At 37.5% G+C, this 17,799-nt stretch overlaps 1 pseudogene across 1 annotated transcript; it reads right to left on the bottom strand.

The window, feature by feature from the left end:
- Positions 1-16,516: 16,516 nt before the first annotated feature.
- LOC308435936 (transcription factor BTF3-like) lies at positions 16,517-17,035 on the bottom strand (annotated as a pseudogene). Its single transcript has one exon. The product of its transcript is annotated as a transcription factor BTF3-like (transcript).
- Between the last annotated feature and the right edge of the window lie 764 nt (positions 17,036-17,799).

The raw sequence follows: 17,799 nt of genomic DNA, 5'->3' as shown, positions 1-17,799 counted from the left end.
TTTGTTTCTTCTTCTACCTAAAGGTTTAGTGTTGATTTTTCTAATAGGTTGCCTTCAGTCCTTGTTTTTGTAATCAATCAACATCCCATTGTCAGAGAAAAGAGTTTCAAGTGTGTTTTGCTCCAGTATTTTATCTGCTTAACTCAATAGACCTGAAATAAATAGAGGGCTATGGATCAGTCAGCACACACTCCAGAGAAGGCATCTCTAGTACAGATGCGGGATAGAGTCATTGTGAATCACTGTGATGGTCATAAATGCCCTGACCTCAGTTAGAGACAAGCATTGAAGGCAACAGATGAACTGGTATTTGACAGTCTGACCAGAATCACACAGAGTGGAAAAGGGACAGCTTTCTAAAAGATTCTTTGGAACTGGGAGTCCTACAAAACCAAAAATGAGGAGACTTAGTTGCTTTCTCCTCAGGCCAGGCATAGCTTTCCATGTCTTTAATCCCAGCATCCATGAAGTAGATGTAGTCTCCTGTGAGTGTGAAGACAGCCATCCCCAATGTAAATAGTGAGTTCCAGGCCAGCCAAAGCTGCATAGTAATTTTGTTCAAAAAGGGGTAGTGGTGGTGGTTAACTTAGAAACAGAAGAAAGATATTATTGGGCTATTTTCCACTCTGAGCACTGGAATATTTTTAATATTTAGCACCTTCTTTAATAGATGGGGGTAGAATAATAGATAGAAAAAGAAAACAAAAAAGGATGGCAAATGAATGATAACGATGCTGGAAGGAAGTCTATGGTACTCAGCATATGTCAGGACATAACAATTCTACAACTGAGTGCAGTTTAGAATTTTGAAAGGATGGGGCTCCCTATCGATGTCACCAAGTTTGTTTCCCAACACCAACTTTCACAAAGACAGTTGTATCCTTTTCTATGAATAATGATTATGAGAAAGCATTGTTTCAAGGTAAAGAATCTGTTGTAAGTTAGACTGAGTCAATATTAGGACTAAATATCCTCTTAACCCATAAAGAGGGTCAGGGAAGAAGGTAGGGAATCTAAGCCTGCTGCAATCCTGAAAGTAGAATTTAAAAAATGTCACTCAAATTCTAGAACCACTTTGCGTTGCTCTTTCAGCCAATTCTTTAGCAATGTCCCCAAGAAGAAGCTAATGTCACTTTTTTTGCTTGCAAGAGAAGGCTGAAACACAGAATAATTTCTTACCCAAGGTCAAAGGATGTCAAAATGCAGCAGGATTTGATTTAGCTACACTGCCATAAGAACCTCACAGATTGCAGCTCCGGCAGCACTGTCTGCTACTCCTTTCTATTGCAGGGCTCCAGGAGCATTAGAGTAGGAGGACAATGGCTTCAAGAACAGGAAACAAGGGCGTGGACTACTACTGGTCTCATATGCTCTGCAGGGATACCCGAATGAACAGAAAACCAAAGCCACACACTGGAAGCACTGTCTTCAAGGATGGGAAGCTTTGCAGGACGAATATTGTCAATACTCAGATCCCCGAAATCAGCTCCCCGGAAATATATGCCAAAGAGTAAATAAATGATAAGGGAATCAATGAGGGAATTCATTCATTCAGCAATTTTTAAAGTTATGAACCCTCATTATTAATGCACATGATATATTACGTCTTCAGGAGTCTTTGAGGAATTGAACAAATCAATACACGCCTCGCCCCATTTCCACGTAGCTTTCCACTTACATGAATATAAGGAAGTCATAGCTCTCCCTGCTCTCCTTCCCCATTCCCATCTCTGAATGTCTCTGTTTAAAGGATTCACAAATCTTTGCTTCTGAATCAAAATCTGAGTGTGGGATAAAGGAAATCGTTCATGAATTAGAATATTTTTCCCTTAATTTAGGACAGTCAAAATAAAGCTCTGTGGTGGACACTTAATTTGAAGGGCATTATTTTTAGCCTTGCAAGGGACCAGTGGCAAAAAAACAATTAGGATCTTTTGTCAAGTTAATTAAATTTTACTAAGTGTAGTAATCTCAGTGGGCTTCCTACACCAGAGGTAAAACTAATTAAAACGCAAATTCGTCCTAGTCTAATAAGAAGCTCTAAGTTGGGCAGAGGAGGAATGTTGTGCATACTGAGAGATATTCAAAACTAATTTATAACGAGATGAGGGCAAACCCTTAAATGGCTCAATTCTTTTGAAGGCTCACTCGAGAACACCCATAAGTACGTTAAATTGGAAGCGGCCACTTAAGGAAAAGAAAACGGACTGGCAGCTGGCAAGGTTTGCTGAGTGTAGGAGAAAAACAGACCCAGCTTAGAAGTGTGAAATTGGCAATGCCTGTGGAAATGAGCTACCCAGATTTTTTTTATCTCAAAGAAGCTGTTTTCTCCCCAGGTTCCTTTTTTTTTCACTAACTTCTTCAAGGGCCTTCTGCACATGTTGCTTTTCTTGGCATAGTCTTTACCATTGAAAGACCAAAGGAAAACTCATTGTGTTCTGAAAATGAACTAGGTATTATGATTACACACCAAAAATGGTGCTGTCTTAATCCTCTCCTTAGGATGAATGACACTAATTTCCACCTCCTGTCAAATGTGTATACATTACAAACGCACAGTTGCAGGATTCCAAATGTCCTCGGACCTATATAATAGCCCACACTCATGTACAATAGATCACACAACCATGGACACACTTTGCTCATCAGAGGACTGGAAGTGGTGGTACCTATAGTCTGACTGATGTCTTCCCTGGGGCCTCATCTCCTTATACACCCTGTGGGCTTTCTCTGGTTTGGATGCTATTCCAGTGGCTTTGGCATGTTTTTCTCATTCCATTCTCCTCATCATTCACATAGCTTTCCTATGTTGTCACTCCCTTTAACCAGACTGGAAATTGTAGCCACTGGACCCTTGCATCCCAGGTGTTCAGATCTATTTCAATCTAAAATGCTATCACCATTCAATTAGAGTCTATAGGAAACATGCAATGTCAAAGATGCTTTCTGAAAGGTGGATTTTTGTCTTGCTGTCTTTCTACCTGAGGAATACTAAGATGCTGAATGAAAGTGAATGCTATTACGTTTGTGCATTTACAATGAATCTGAGATATTTATATTTTCCTGAATAGCTTCAATAATTGTTTGATATAAAAGTGAACGTGCACTTTAGAACATTTAGGAAAAACAGTTAAGAGGGAAAGAAAAAGCTGCACATAAATGGGAAAACATCATTTTCTTCCTTTTCTTATTGTTTTCTTGTCCTTCCAAGGCAGTACACTTAGGTGTCTCTGCTTTTCTTTGTCACTTAACATTCTCACATAATCCTTTTTCCAGGTCACTGAAAGCACATTCAAAAGCCATTGAATGTGATAAAAGAAAATAGTGAACTTATATTTGACTCATCTTATCTTAAGAATAGGTTCTATCTTTTATCACCAATGTAAATACAAAGCAATATTTTGCATAATTATTTAATACAAGTTTTATATGTTAGAAAAGATAATAATAACACAATATGCTTGATAATAATGATATTGCTGAATGATAAAAATATAGATTTGGCTAATGTTTAATCCATATCTAGCAAAAAATTTATTCCTGGTATTATTTTGTACAGTGCTTTACACTTCTACAATATTTCATTATGGACGTTTCATAACTTACATTTATTATCATTACATTTATCAATAGGCTCATTTATACCATAGTTTTTTAAGATCATTAATTCTAAAATGAGCATAATCATATCCTTATTAATAACATTTAGGCACACAAATATTATGTGCTTGATAGGTAGTTTGTCCTTTCAGCCACCATTTAGTAGAGAGTGAGGCTTTTATCCAATAATCTACTGTGGTAGTGTTAGCAAGTAGGATGTTAATTCAGAACTATTTGCAACAGGATTCTAACAAACTTCTTATCATCATCCATCACCTGCCATGATTCTTCATTATAAGTATTCAGAGACAGAGAGCAGATAGAGGATAGATAGATGATAGATAATAGATAGATAGATAGATAGATAGATAGATAGATGATAGATTGATTGATAGATGATAGTTAGATAGATAGATAGATAGATAGATAGATAGATAGATAGATTGATAGATAGATAGATAGATAGAACAAGTTATGAAAGCATGCCTGAACTTACAGGCAATTGAATATTTCAACTCACTTGTGGTATACTTGTCAGTGAATTCTGGCTCTGAATGGATGAGAATGCTCAAGTTATAAAGAAGCAGCTGAGAGGTGAACACATTTCAACACCTTTAAAATACTAAGCAACTAATGCTGTTTCTGGGTCTTTGCTAGGTCCTGGGATTATGAAATGAGTGCTAAGTGACTGTATCAAAGGGAGTCAAATTCTCAGAAAAAGCCCCATCATTATATGGTAAGTGAACATAGAAAGGTGATGAGAAAAGTGAAAGTTTGTTGAAGTGGGAAATATTCTCATAAGGGCTGGTTCTTTAAGATTGAGCTCAAATTTTCCATGTTGATGCAGAATCTGTCTTGGAAAGAGTGTGCTGAGAGGTCACATTGGACAATGGTCAATCTGTAGCTCCTATAGTTTGGATGGATGAGATTTTTTTTTTAACAGAGAAAAAAGAAAAAGTCCTTTATTCTTATGGGCTACAGAATTCATAATGATCTTGGGATACAAAAAATATTTGCATCTTTTTTATGCCATAAAGAGTAGAGGGGTTCAGCCTAAGGAATATTATGGGATATTGTGAATATTAGTGAAGACCAGGTGATGTGGAAGACAGAGATGTTTCATCATGTACCTATGAAGTGATGTGGCTTCAGCACATTAGCCACAAGCTCACTTTTTAATTTTCCCCTTTTCCAAGTCCCAGAAGCAGAAATTCTGTCTGAGAACAAATTTGCTTTCTTCAGTGAGTATAACATCAGATGAAGAGTATTTCTCTTTAAGCAATGATTGAACATAATAATTAAGGAAGACCTGGAAATGGGTTGCAGTTGTATTTTTTTTTTTGACTTTATTTTAAAAATAGAAAGATAAAAAAAATTTTACGGAAAGGCGGCTCTTACAGGCTGAGCAACTGTAACCGGGAACAGATCTTAGGAACTTCTGTTCTCACCCGGAGACGACTTCAGGACACAGAGCGGAGCCTGGCCCAACTGCCAGCCAGAAAGGCGGCTCATACAGGCTGAGCAACTGGTGAGTGGGAGACCTAGGCTGCGGGGGAGCAGAGGGATCTCTGCGGAGTGCACACGGAAAGGGCACCCCCTGCCCTGACCTGCCCTGTCCTCCCCGATCCAGTGACCGGGAACAGATCTTAGGAACTTCTGTTCCCACCCAGAGACGATTTCAGGACTCAGAGCTGAGCCTGGCCCACCTGCCAGCCGGAAAGGCGGCTAATAGAGGCTGAGCATCTGTGACCAGGAACAGATCTTAGGAACGTCTGTTTCCACCTGGAGGCGACTTCAGGACGCAGAGCGGAGCCTGGCCCAGCTGCCACCCAGAACCTGGGCTGCCAGGGAGTAGAGAGATCTCTGCGGAGTGCACACGGAAAGTGTACCAGGGACATAGACCAGATACAAGGGAAAGGCAAGAACATATCACTGACAAAAAAATGGCAAGAGGAAAGAGAAAGGGTATATCACAAGGAAACCAAAACAATCTAGCAACACCAGAACCCAGCTCTCCCATAGTAGCAAACATCGGAATTCCAAACACTCCAGAAAAAGAAGACACAGATCTGAAATCATGCCTCAAGATGCTGATAGAGTTACTTAAACAAGAAAGGGAGGAAAAGCAAAAAGATTCAGAAGCTTTTAAAGAAGAAACAAGAAAAACACTCAAAGAACTCAAAGAACGAGAGAAAAACAGAACCAAAGAAATAAAGGAATGGAAGAAGGAAATTAAAACAGAAATTGACACAATAAAGAAAATGCTAAAAGAGATAACCCTAGAGTCAGAACACCAAAAAAAGAAATCAGAAGTCACAGAAGCAAGCATTTCCAACAGATTACAAGAGATCGAGGAGAGAATCTCGGGGGCAGAAGACAACATTGCAAACATAGACAAAACAGCCAGAGAAGATGCAAAAATCAAAAAGCTCCTAACCCAAAATGTCCAGGAAATACAAGACACAATGAGAAGACTGAACCTAAGGATAATAGGAATAGAAGAGGGAGAAGAGTATCAACTAAGAGGCCCAGTAAATATCTTCAACAAAATCATAGAAGAAAACTTCCCTACCCTCAAGAATGAGATGACCACGAGCATAAAAGAAGCCTTCAGAACTCCAAATAGGTTGGACCAGAAAAGAAATACCTCCTGACACATAATAAGAAAAACATCAAGTGCCCAAAGCAAAGAAAGAATACTAAAAGCAGTAAGGGAAAAAGGTCAGGTAACATATAAATGCAGGCCAATCAGACTCACACCCGATTTCTCAACAGAGACTATGAAAGCTAGAAGAGCCTGGACAGACATCATGCACACCCTAAGAGAACACAAGTGCCAGCCCAAGCTGCTATACCCAGCAAAACTATCAATCACCATCGATGGAGAGATGAAGATATTTCAAGACAAATCAAAATTTACACAATATCTGTCCACAAACCCAGCACTACAATGAATTATAGGTGGAAAACACAATACAATGAGGGAAAATACAGCCTAGTAAAAACAAGAAAACTCCTAAACAAGAAAACTAAAAGAAGAAAAAAACACAGACACAACTCAACCCAAAAAAGCAAAAATGGCAGGAAACAGAAACAATTATTCCTTGATATCTATTAACATAAATGGTCTCAACTCCCCAATAAAGAGACATAGACTATCAGACTGGATACATAAACAAAATCCAGCCTTTTGTTGCATACAGGAAACTCATCTCAGAGACAGAGACAGACACTATCTCAGAGTAAAAGGGTGGGAAAAAAACTTCCAAGCAAACAGCTCCAAGAAGCAAGCTGGAGTGGCTATTCTAATACCGAATAAAGTAAATTTCCAACCAAAAGTTATCAAAAAAGATAAAGAAGTACACTTTTTACTCATTACCGGGGAAATCTGTCAGGAGGAACTCTCAATCCTTAACATATATGCTCCAAATAAAAAATCACCCACATTCATAAAAGAAACTCTACTAAAGCTCAAAAAATACATTTCACCCCACACAATAATAGTGGGAGACTTTAATAACCCACTCTTACCAATGGACAGATCAGGGAAACAGAAACTGAACAAGGACACTGCAAAACTAGCAGAGACTTTGAACCAACTAGAATTAATAGATATATACAGAACATACTATCCTAAAGTAAAAGAATACACCTTCTTCTCACCACCCCATGGCACCTTCTCGAAAATTGACCACATAATTGGACACAGAACAAGCCTTCATCAATATAAGAAAATTGAAATACTCCCATGCATCTCAGATCACCATGGTCTACGGCTGGTCTTTAACAACAACAAAGACAACAAAAAGCCCACATACACATGGAACCTAAACAATGCTCTGTTAAAGGATAGCAGGGTCAAAGAAGAAATAAAGAAAGAAATTAAGGACTTTCTAGAATTCAACGAAAACGATAACACAACATACCCAAACCTATGGGATACAATGAGAGCAGTATTGAGAGGAAAACTCATAGCCCTAAGTGCTTCCAAAAAGAAACTGGAGAGAGCTCACATCAGCAACCTGAGAGCACAGCTAAAAGCCCTAAAACAAAAGAAAGCAGATATACCCAAAAAGAGTAGACGGCAAGAAATAATCAAAATTAGGGCAGAAATGGACCAAATAGAAACAAAAAGAACCATTGAAAAAATCAACAAAACAAAGAGTTGGTTCTTTGAGAAAATCAACAAAATTGATAAACCCCTAGCCAGACTAACTAAAGGGCAAAGAGAGAGTATCCAAATTAACAAAATCAGAAAGGAAAGTGGTGACATAACAACTGAAACTAAGGAAATTCAAGAAATCATCAGATCCTACTACAAAAACTTATACTCCACAAAATTGGAATATCTGGAGGAAATGGATGAATTCCTAGACAGATACAAGGTCCCAAAGTTTAACCAGGACCAAGTAAACCATCTAAATAACCCTATAACACCTAAAGAAATAGAAGAATTCATCAAAAGCCTCCCAACCAAAAAAAGCCCAGGTCCAGACGGGTTCAGTGCAGAATTTTATCAGACATTTATTGGGGATATAACACCAATATTCGCCAAACTATTCCAAAAGATAGAATCAGAAAGAATATTACCCAACTCATTTTTTGAGGCTACAATAACCCTCGTACCTAAACCACACAAAGACCCTACAAGGAAAGAGAACTTCAGACCAATCTCACATATGAACTTTGATGCAAAAATACTCAACAAAATCCTTGCTAACTGAATCCAAGAACACATCAAAACCGTCATTCATCATGACCAAGTAGGCTTCATCCCTGGGATGCAGGGATGGTTTAACATAAGGAAATCCATCAATGTAATCCACCATATAAACAAACTTAAAGACCAAAATCACATGGTCATCTCACTAGACGCTGAGAAAGCATTCGACAAAATCCAACACCCCTTCATGTTAAAAGTCCTGGAAAGAACAGGAATCCAAGGCTCATATTTAAACATAATAAAAGCAATATACAGCAAACCAACAGCCAACATCAAACTTAATGGCGAGAAACTTGAATCAATCACACTTAAATCAGGGACTCGACAAGGCTGCCCACTCTCCCCCTACCTATTCAACATAGTACTGGAAGTCCTGGCTGGAGCAATTAGACAGCAAAAGGAGATCAACGGGATACAAATCGGAAAGGAAGAGATAAAAACATCACTTTGCCGATGACATGATAGTGTACTTGAGTGACCCCAAAAATTCCACCAGAGAACTCCTACAGCTGATAAACAAGTTCAGCAAAGTGGCCGGATACAAAATTAACTCAAACAAATCAGTAGCCTTCCTATACTCAAAGGACAAACATGTGGAGAAAGAAATTAGGGAAAAGGTACCCTTCACAATCGTTACAAAAACTATGAAAGACCTTGGTGTGACTCTAACTAAGCAAGTGAAGGACCTGTATGACAAGAACTTCAAACCTCTAAAGAAAGAAATTGAGGAGGATCTCAGAAAATGGAAAGATCCTCCATGCTCATTGGACTTCACACAGTCTGTGAGTTGTTTCTGGGGCAGTGCGAGCCTTGGGGTTAGCTTCCCACTATTAGTGACTGCATATTATGTCTGTTCTTTTGTGACTGAGTTATCTCACTCAGGATGATATACTCTAGATGCAGCCATTTTTTTAAGAATTTGGTTAAGTCATTGTTTCTGGTGGCTGAGAAGGATTCTATTGTGTAAATGTACCACATTTTTGTATCCATTCATCTTCTGAAGGACATCTGGGTTCTTTCCAGCTTCTGTCTATTATAAATAGAGCTGCTATGAACATTGTGGTGCATGTATCTTTGTTGTATATTAAAGTGTCTCTGGGGTATATGCCCAGAAAAGGAATATCTGGGTCTTCAGGTAGTACTATATCCAATTTTCTGAGGTATCGCAGGACTGATTTCCAGAGTGGTTGTATCAGTTTACAACCTCACCAACAGTGTAAAAGTGTTCCTCTTTCTCGCCAATCTTGCCAGCATCTGCTGTCATCTGAGTTTTGGATCTTGGCCAATCTGACTGGTGTGAGGTGGAATCCCAGGGTTGTTTTGATTTGCATTTCCCTGATGGCTAAGTATGTCAAGAACTTCCTCAGATGTTTCTCAGTCATTCCATATTCCTCAATTGAGAACATTTTGTTTAGCTCTGTACCCCATTTTTAATAGGGTTGTTTGATTCTTTGGTGTCTAGCTTTTTGAGTTCTTTGTATACTTTGGATATTAGGCCTCTATCTGATGTGGAGTTGGTAAAGATCTTTTCCCATTCTGTTGGCTGCTGTTTTGTATTCTTGACAATGTCCTTAGCCTTACAGAAACTTTGCAATTTCATTAACTCCCATTTGTTAATCTTTGAGCTTGAACCATTGGTGTTTTGTTCAGAAAAATTTCTCCTGTGCCTATGTGTTCTAAGGTTTTCCCTACTTTCTCATCTAATACTTTCAGTTTGTCTGTTTAATGTGGAGATCTTTGATCCACTTACACTTGAGCATTGTACAAGGAGTTAAGAAAGGGTCTATTTTCATTCTTTTGCATGGTGCGTGCCAGTTGGACCAGCACCATTTGTTGAATAGTCTCTCCTTTTTCCATTTAATGTTTACTGCTCCTTTGTCAAAAATTTGGTGACCATATATGTGAGGGCTCATTTCTGGATCTTCTATTCTATTCCATTGATCCAGGTGCCTATTTCTGTACCAGTACCATGCAGTTTTCAGCACACTTGCCTTGTTATATAGCTTGAGGTCAGAGATAGTGATTCCCGCAGATGTTTATTTGTTGTTGAGGATGGATTTCACTATTCTAGATCTTTTGTTATTCCATATGAAATTGCACATTGATCTTTCCATCTCAATGAAGAACTGGGTTGGAATTTTGATGGGGATTGGGTTGAATCTGTAGATTGCATTTGGTAGGATGGCCATTTTTAAAATGTTGATCCTTCCAATCCATGAGCATGGGAGATCTTTCCATTTTCTGAGATCTTCCTCGATTTCCTTCTTTACAGGTTTGAAGTTCTTGTCATACAGGTCCTTCACTTGCTTAGTTAGAGTCACCAAGGTATTTCATAGTTTTTGTGACTATTGTGAAGGGTATCTTTTCCATAATTTCTTTCTCCACATGTTTGTCCTTTGAGTATAGGAAGGCTACTGATTTGTTTGAGTTAATTTTATATCCAGCCACTTTGCTGAACTTGTTTATCAGCTGTAGGAGTTCTCTGGTGGAATTTTTGGGGTCACTTAATTACACTATCATGTCATCTGCAAAGAGTGATGGTTTTACCTCTTTTTTTCCAATTTGTATCACCTTGATCTCATTTTGCTGTCTAATTGCTCCAGCCAGGACTTCCAGTACTATATTGAGTAGGTAGGGGAAAGTGGGCAGCAGCCTTGTCGAATTCCTGATTTTAGTGTGATTGCTTCAAGTTTCCCACCGTTAAGTTTGATGTTGGCTGTTGGTTTGCTGTATATTGCTTTTATTATGTTTAGGTATGGACCTTGGATTCCTGTTCTTTCCAGGACTTTTAACATGAAGGGGTGTTGAATTTATTCAAATTTTTTCTCAGCATCTAGTGAGATGACCATGTGATTTTGGTCTTTAAGTTTGTTTATATAGTGGATTACATTGATGGATTTCCTTATATTAAACCATCTCTGCTTTCCAGGGATGAAGCCTACTTGGTCATGGTAAATGATCATTTTGATGTGTTCTTGGATTCAGTTTGCAAGGATTTTGTTGAGTATTTTTGCATCAATGTTCATAAGTGAGATTGTCTAGATATCTACAGAACATTTCATCCTAAAGTAAAAGAATACACCTTCTTCTCAGCACCTCATGGCACCTTCTCGAAAATTGATCACATAATTGGACACAGAACGATCCTCAATCGATATAAGGAGATTGAAATACTCCCATGCATCCTCTCAGATCACCATGGTTTATGGCTGGTCTTTAACAACAACAAAGACAACAAAAAGCCCACATACACATGGAAACTAGACATCGCTCCATTAAACGATAGCAGGGTCAAAGAAGAAAAAAATAAAGAAATTAAAGATTTTCTAGAATTCAATGAAAATGAAAACACAACATACCCAAAGCTATGGGATGCAATGAAAGCAGTACTGAGAGGAAAACTCATATCCCTCAGTGCTTCCAAAAAGAAACTGGAGAGAGCATACATCAGGAACTTGACAGCACAGCTAAAAGCCCTAGAACAAAAGGAAGTAGAGTAAACGGCAAGAAATAATCAATATTAGGGCAGAAATAGACCAAATAGAAACAAAAAGAACCATTGAAAAAATCAACAAAGCTAAGAGCTGGTTCTTTGAGAAAATCAACAAGATTGATAAACCCCTAGCCAGATTAAATAGAGGGCAAAGAGAGAGTATAAAAATTAACAAAACCAGAAAGGAAAGTGGAGACATAACAACTGGAACTGAGGAAATTCAAGAAATCATCAGATCCTACTACAAAAACCTATACTCCACAAAGTTGGAAAATCTGGAGGAAATGGAGGAATTCCTAGACAGATACAAGATCCTAAAGTTAAACCAGGACCAAGTAAACCATCTAAATAATCCCATAACACCTAAAGAAATAGAAAAATCATCTAAAGCCTCCCAACCAAATAAAGCCCAGGTCCAGTATGGTTCAGTGCAGAATTTTATCAGACATTTATTGCGGACATAACACCAATACTCTCCAAACTATTCCACAAGATAGAATCAGATGGAATACTACCTAACTCATTTTTTTAGGCTACAATAATCCTCGTTCCTAAACCACACAAAAATCCTACAAAGATGGTTGAGATTTTAAAAGGGTGAGACAACAGATTAAACTGGAAAAATGAAAAAATTGTCTGCCTGTGAGAGCTTGAATTCAAATTCTATAGAATTTGCTTTTTGTTGCATATATGTTAGAAAATCATTAAGTAGTTTAGTGGACTTCAATTTTCCATTCTTGATTCTTTTTAATTTTCAGAGCCTTTTCTCTGTGTATTAATTGACTGTGATGCAGCTGTGACTTAATTTATGCATTAAACCTGAATTTGGTAGGTTTAGAAGGTTTGTGCTGGTTGCCATGGATATGGTGGAAAAAACCCATTTAATCTTTACACACCAAGAAAACTTTGAGTATGTCCGGGCTATATTTTGTTTTACATGTACTTTATGCACATTATAACTAGTCAAATTTCAATGTATACTATCAAACCTTAAAATAATCAAGTAATGACAACAATATATTCATATAATTTTATGCAAAAATGCTTTAGAAATCTTTATATTTATCTCTGTTTTTAAAATAAAGTTGTTTAAATAAAAAAAATCACAGGGATATAAGCTAATTGCTTTGTCCTTCATAAATCTCCAAACTGAATGAATAAGCCTAAAACATGAATTAAGAGACGGATGGCAACATCCACTATCCATCAGAAGCCACATAGAAATGACTTCACAATTTGCTCTGCTTTCTTGATACCAAGAGTTCATTATGTCTGTACTTACAATTTGAGTCTGGTCTGGTGAATACCAATGTACTAAATTAAGGTTCTCACACACTCAACATCGTCATAGCATAGTTTGTGTTCCTGTTAGCTCTTGATTCTTTCTCATACTCAGTTTTCCCCCAGGTTTGAATGTTTGGGGTTTAATGCCAGTGGTCAAGTACTTTACACATTTGACATGCTCTGCCTTTCTAATTCTGTATTCCCTGTTGAGTGTGATCCTTTTGAATTCTATTGATTCACTAACTTTCTATAACAAATGTTTTATAAACTTTTCTTAAATTTATAGATAATATAAACTGTTTGCATACATAATTTAAAAAGTCAGTGTTCCAAATTTTAATACAGAAGAAAAGTTAAGGGAAGTGTACAGTGATACTAGTCTATAAATTAGGATTTCTGGTAGAACATGGCACAGAGGTATAATACACTAGTGGGATGGACCTATATTTGTATCTGTAGTTACTATGAATGGGATTGCTAAAACTGTAGGCTGAAACAGATGTACTCTCCTGAAAACATAAATGCCAGAAGGTCTATTTCTGTAAGAGGGATGATTTTCCAAAAGGTAAGCAATGTTTGGCATCATTTTCACTGTTACTATCTTTATCATTTTACACAAAAGTTGTATTCCTGATTCCCAAAGGCTTCAGTACATTTTCAGGCAATGAAATACACTCCACTTCATGTGTAAAATGAATTTCAATTTAGGCAGAGATGATGATGAAATATTGACGTCTACCTGAATAGGTAATGAACTTCGAAGTCCTGTGGAATGCAAACTCATTTTTTATCCATTAACAGATTATGTAATATTACCCAAATTTATGAGCTGCTACTCTTTAGGTTATAGATAAAAATGCCTGCCTTGTTTTACCCTTTAGGGTTGTCATTACTCTAAGGGCTAAATTTTAAAAGAAATTTAATATGTAGATGCAAAATGTGTAATTCAAACTATGGTAGGTAGGATTATGTCTCTGAAATATATACTTCATTTTTTATTTTTAGGGACTGAGAATGTGTTTATATTTAGGAACATGGACTTTAAAATTCTAATTAATTAAAATGAAGCCATCAGTATAGTCATCAATCACATATGAATAATGACATGATTATACAAAATTATGATATTATGTACATAAAGAGAAATAGCAATAAAATGACTCAGATAGAATAAAATTATATAGACCAAGATAAGAGTTATCAGTAAAAAGAAGACATGCCAACATCCTGAAAACAGACTTTCAGCTTCCAAAATAAAATGATAACATAGCAGTTCCATTCTTTCAGTCACTGAGCCTTGGCTGTTTCCTTATAACAGTTCTAATAAGTAAATACATTTGCTTTATATTGATTCATATGATTTCTGTTACCAATATGGCTATTGGTAAGACTAGGTCACTGCAATTATGAACCTCTCCCATGATTATTTAATATGCCTTAAACATTTAACTATGAATTATTTCTTCACACTAGTTATTCCTTGTGAGAAGAACATGAGCAATCACAGCCTCAGGAAAGCTCAGTCCGTTGTGAGACTACAGAATAAACTTGAGACCCAAATATAAACTGATCCCAGAGCCCACATTCTCCAGACCTATGGAGCTCCTTCCCCAGTTTTCATGTGAAACTCAGATTGGAACGTACCAAGTGTTTGGATGCCAAATCTGAATTTGGATAGGGATCACCTCCGTGCAAGAGGACTGTAAGCAGCCTATAAAAACTTGGTAAATTTCTCAATGTTTGACCCTGAAATTAATGCCACTCATAAATAAATATGGCACATTAGAAATAACACTGCATAATGTCACTGGTTTAGAGTCTGGTTATCTGGAATCCTATTCCAACCATGTCACTCACAAGTCATGTACGCTTGCTTCCCTAAAATTTTAGCCACTCCCCACATGATAGTAGTGGCCATTTAATGGCAATATACCTCAAATTATATGTAAGTAGTTTTATTTTAAAAGTATATAATAGTGTCTCCTATAAAATGTGGAGTCAGGATGTATTACTCAGTGTGAGTATAATGTGTGCTCATACCATGAAGGTATGTCCACCTGAAACATCCTCTCCCAATTCAGCACCTTGGTATTCCCTTACGCCTTTACCAAAGGCCTCTCCTCCCATTGGTGCCAGACAATGCTATTCTCTGCTAAATACGCACTTGGAGCCATTAAACTCAGATGACAGCAGATGCTGTGGAGGATGCAGAGAAAGAGGAATACTCCTCAACTGTTGGTGAGGTTGTAAGCTGGCACAACCACTCTGGAAATCAGTCTAGCTGTTCCTCAGAAAATTGGACATAGCACTACCTGAAGACCCAGCTATCCCACTTCTGGGCATATACCCCGAGAAGCTCCAATACATAATAAGGGCACATGCACCACAGTATTCACAGCAGCCTTATTTATAATATCCAGAAGCTGGAAAAAACCCTGATGTCCTTCAGAGGATGAATGGATACAAAAATTTTGGTATATTTACACAATGGAGTACTACTCAGCTATCAGAAACAATGACTTTATGAATTTCCTAGGAAAAGGGATGCATCTAGAGAATATCATCCTGAGTGAGGTAAACCAGTCACAAAAGAGCAGACATAATAATATGCAGTCACTGATAACTGGATACAAACCCTAGAAAGCTCTGAATACCCCAGAAACAACTCAAAGGCCATATAAAGCTCAAAAATAACAAAGGCCAAATAGTGAAAGCTTTAGTCCTTCTTAGGAAAAATAAATAAGTGTATAACACCCTCTCAGAGTGTGGTACACCTAGACTCCAAGAGGTAGGAATATAGCCTTGTAGCAATTTTTGATATCCAAAGATCATTATGTTTAATCTATACACACCAAAAAAAAAACTCTGTTTTCATGTTATGTTCTGTTCTACATATACTTTATGCTTATGGTAGTTAGTGGGATTTCAATGCATGCTATCAAACCACTAAAAGAATTGCCAAAATGCTTTTAAAAATCTGTACATGTATCTCTCTTCTTTAAATAAAGTTGTAAGAAAATAAATAAATAAATAAATAAATAAATAAATAAACAAATAATAAATAAATAAAAGAAGTCTCTTAGTGTGAACTCATTGGTTGGTTTTTAGTCCCTGGGAGCTGTAGAGGTTTTGGTTGGTTGATAATGTTCTTCTCATGGGCTTGCAGACCTTTTAAGGTTTTTCAGTCTTTTCTCTAGCTTCTTCATTGGGGTCTCCGTGTTTAGTTTGATGGTTAGCTGCAAGCATCCTCAATTGTATCTGTATAATTTTGGCAGAGTCTCTGAAGACACATTCATATCAGACTACTGCCAGAAAACACTTTTTGGCATCAGCAATAGTGCTTGGGTTTAGTGGCTGCATATGGGGTGGATGGATCCCCAGGTAAGGTAGTCTCTGAATGATCTTTTCTTCGATCCCTATTCCTCTATTTGTTCCTGTATTCCTTCCCATGAGTGTTTTGTTCTCTCTTCTAAGTTTGCTTCATTCTTAGAAGCCTCATCAAAATTCTCCACCAGATCTGGAACTTCATCATTCTCCTGTCCAATAGCATTCTCCCCTCCAGCTTTTCCATCCACAGATTGTTTGGGCAGAGTTTTAGCCGGTCTTATTAATCGAATCAGACTTTCTGCACCAAGCTGGATTGGGACACTGGGAAGCATTTCTGTCAGCAGATTTGTCTCAGTGTGGCCTGTAGTAGTCAAGATGTTTGCTGCCAGAGACACCTGAACTTTAGGGTTGTTAAAATTGCTCACTGTTCCTTGGTTTGTAAACAGGCTCATATCTTCTAACTTTTAAAAGTATAACTGCTGTTTTTTCTCATCTGCTTTGTTTGTTCTGTGAACCACCTTCTTTCTATGAGCAGTTCCTTTCCCACTGATGTGCACCTGTGCCTGCAGTTTGTCAAGTGTTTCCTGGTTCATAAATGTTTCTTTCATCTCCTCTGAATTTAAATGAGTGGGGGGGGGGGCTTGTCACGCTCAGGGGGTCTCATGCAGACCAACTGAGATAAGGTTCACACACACCTTTTCTTATTTTTCTACACTTTGTTTTTCTATGCACACAACACGTATTCTCTATCATTTCTGTAGAATAATATACATATCTGCATGACAAAATGGAAGACCCTGAGCTGTGAGATTTTATGGTATGTGGCTATATCTATTTTGGTAGAGAAAGTCAGACAAATAACACATGGGTTAGTTTACTTTTTTTAAAGCAGAGTCAGATTTTCTCAGTACATTATTCTGTGTCTCATAAAACTGCATGGATACTGCAGAAGATGCCGTGCTCTATCACAAGAATTTTTCATATGCTGCTTGGTGCTAAATACCTGAAGATATAGAAACACATGTATGCTCAATAATGAGAAATCTTTAAAAAAAAAACACCCATGTTTCCACCTGCACTTCAGAACTATGATTTCATGGAGATGATAACACAGGCTTTAAAATTTTTCAAGAATTTTTCATTGTTTTCTAATTTCTATCTGAATGCCATATGCCAGAAAAGTCTTGGTTTTGTCCACAGGTGAGCACGGTCCTGCCGCATTCTGCCTGTACTGGGGAATTAACATTATCTTCATCCCAGTAATAGGGATGCCACAGGGATGCATTCCCCACCAGAGTGAAGCCATCCTTAGTGAGAATCGGCTCTGCTACATGCTCTCAATAATGTGCATATTGATGGAAATTTCTCTGTT

Source organism: Micromys minutus, assembly GCF_963924665.1.
Source record: "Micromys minutus genome assembly, chromosome: 24".
Classification (NCBI taxonomy): domain Eukaryota; kingdom Metazoa; phylum Chordata; class Mammalia; order Rodentia; family Muridae; genus Micromys; species Micromys minutus.
Note: the sequence above shows the minus strand (reverse complement) of the source record. Positions and strands in the feature narration are given on the sequence as shown.